The following is a 2861-nucleotide window of genomic DNA, read 5'->3' as shown; positions in this document are numbered from 1 at the left end:
CTATTCTTTTTTTTTCTTTTTATTTTTTTAATGTTTATTTCTTTCTGAGAGAGAGACAGAGTGCAAGTGGGGAAAGGACACAGAGACAGAGACACAGAATCTGAAGCAGGCTCCCGGCTCTGAGATTGTCAGCACAGAACCTGACATGGGGCTCAAACTCACAAACCATAAGATCATGAGCTAAGCCAAAGTCACACACTTAACCAACTGAGCCACCCAAGGGCCCCAAAAGTTATTCTTAACATTATTTTTATTTATTGAGGAAAATGTCCTCTTGCCTCTCACCCACAGGCAAAAGATGTTTCAGATAAGAAGACATGGGACCAGTTTCATGAATTCAAGATGTATCAGGGAATTGAAGAGCCAGCCAGATCACTGAGGTCTGCAGGACTCACTGCCCCTGCATTCTCGTAGTCCCATATACCCTTCCCTCTCTCTCCCTCTCCCTGACCAATCAGGAACCAGGTTTTGAGGAGACTTAACATCCCCCATGTGCTTTCTACTCCTGCTTTGCACCCACTTCATCTTTCCTCAGGACCAGTGCAATGGCCCAGCAATGGGTCTTCATTCCTGTGGTGGTTACCTATAATATTTGACCATTTGAATATAGATTGGTGAGCATATGACAAAAAAAAATCAATCAAGCCACCTAAATACTTAAACCCTTTCTTGACCCCAGTGCTTCCCAACTCCTCCAGGATCTGGACCTTGTCCACCTTTTCTAATATTGCCTGCACTAATTCTCAACATCACTGCTTTATAAAACCAATCCTACACTGCCATGTAAAATCTACAGTTTGTCCCACCTCCATACCTTGACACATGCTTCTCCTGTTGCCTGGGAAAAAATACCTTCCTTGTTTATGTGTAAGTCCCTAGCCACAATCAAAATTCAGATCAAGATTATTACCTTTATGAACTACCTTGGAGAAGCAAGACACTTCTTTGCATCCATCATGCACTGAATCTTCTGCCACCTGCTCAACACAGACTTTTGAGGTCATAGCAGATTTGCATGTTGGTCTCCCCAAACACCATTCAGACAGCAACATCAGACACATTTTTAAATAACTAGTTAAATACCAAGGTCACAGCACTGTCTGGCACATAGCAGGAACTAAAAGAGCCAGTGGGGTTATTCATCTCACTCTCATCCATGAGAGTGTGCTGAATTATAAATTAGATAATTGCTACTCAGTGAAAGCAATGATTAAAAGAATGCCCCCAGACTAGTATAGCAAAGAGTGTGAAAGAGCAGTCAAACCGTTCAGACTAACAAGAGGTTGGGTCCTGTCCTCTTAGCCTCTGGGACAGATCAAAGCAGCAAAAGTCCCTGTCCTCACACATATCACCATCATTACAGATCACAGGACTGAAAGTCCCAGTCCTCACATGTGTCACCATGAGTACAGGAATACCTCGCTTTATTGTGATTTACTGTATTGTACTTTGCAAATATTGTATTTTTTACAGATTGGAGCTTTAAGACTTCAGTAGAGGAAGTTACCACACATATGGTAGAAATATCAAAAGAACTAGAATTAAAAATTATAATGACTAATAAGAAATATGTATTTGGTCATTCAACTGACTGAAATATTTTTCTTATATATATTTAGTTTTCATCCACAGTTTCTGAAAATGCTTCAGAGCCATAAAAGTGAAACAAGTGTCCTGTTATTGATGAAGGTGACTTTTGGACCCCACCCACAAGTGGGGGCTGGTTGTCAGGAAGACCAGTCATATGATTATAGGATTGGAACTTTCAGTTCTACCACCCAACCTCTGGGGAGGGGAAAGGAGCTGGAGGTTGAATCAGCCAATGGCCAGTGTCTTAGTCAATCATGATATATAATGAAGCCTCTATAAAAGCCCTAGAGGACTGGGTTCAGAGATCTTCTGGGTTGGTGAACACATGGGGATGCAGAGAGAGTACCACACCTGGAAGGAGCATGGAAGATACATGTCCTCACCCCATAAGTTGTCCCATGTATCTCTTCATCTGGCTGTTAGTTTATACCCTTTATCATATCCTTTCATAAACTGGGCATAAATATAATGGAAGTAAATGTTTCTCTGAGCCTTGTGAGTTACTCTAGCAAACTAAAAATACCCAAGAATGAGGTCATCAGAATTTCAATCTTTAGCAAGTCAGTCAGAAGCACAAGTAACAGCTTGGGGCTTGCAATTGGCTTCTGAAGTAGGCGGTGGTGGTGGAGTGAGTAAATCATAGCAGAAAACTTTCCTAACCTGGGGAAAGACACCAATATCAAAATCCAGGAAGCAAAGAGGACTCCCATTAGATTAAAAAGAAACCTGACCATCAACAAGGCATATCATCATCAAATTCACGAAACACTCAAGCAAGGAAATAATCATGAAAGTAGCAAGGGAAAATGAATCCATAACCTACAAGAGAAGAGAGATTAGGTTTGCAGCAGACCTATCCACAGAAACTTGGCAGGCCAGAAAGGAGTGGCAAGATATATTCAATGTGCTGAATCAGAAAAATATGCAGCCAAGAATTCTTTATCCAGCAAGGCTGTCATTCAAAATAAAAAGAGAGATAAAAAGTTTTCCAGACAAACAAAAATTAAAGGAGTTCATGACCACTAAACCATCCCTGCAAGAAATTTTAAGGGGGACTCCAAGGGGAGAAAAGATGGGGGAAAAAAAGACCAAAAGCAACGAAGACCAGAAAGGACCAGAGAACACCACCAGAAACTCCACTCTACAGGCAACACAATGGCAATAAATTCATATCTTTCAATAATCACTCTAAACATCAATGGACTAAATGTTCTAATCAAAATACATAGGATAACAGAATGGATAAGAAAACAAGATCCATCTATATGCTG

The 2861-nt window shown here is 40.7% G+C and overlaps 1 long non-coding RNA gene across 1 annotated transcript; it reads left to right on the top strand.

Moving 5' to 3' along the window:
- The first annotated feature begins 292 nt into the window (after nucleotides 1-292).
- LOC131518130 (uncharacterized) lies at nucleotides 293-2073 on the top strand. Its single transcript, XR_009264934.1, has 2 exons — nucleotides 293-380; nucleotides 1633-2073. It is a non-coding gene; the product is annotated as an uncharacterized LOC131518130 (long non-coding RNA).
- The last annotated feature ends 788 nt before the right edge of the window (nucleotides 2074-2861 follow it).

The sequence above is a fragment of the Neofelis nebulosa genome, chromosome 7, assembly GCF_028018385.1.
Source record: "Neofelis nebulosa isolate mNeoNeb1 chromosome 7, mNeoNeb1.pri, whole genome shotgun sequence".
Classification (NCBI taxonomy): Eukaryota; Metazoa; Chordata; class Mammalia; order Carnivora; family Felidae; genus Neofelis; species Neofelis nebulosa.
This window is presented reverse-complemented; position numbering and strand designations above follow the sequence as displayed.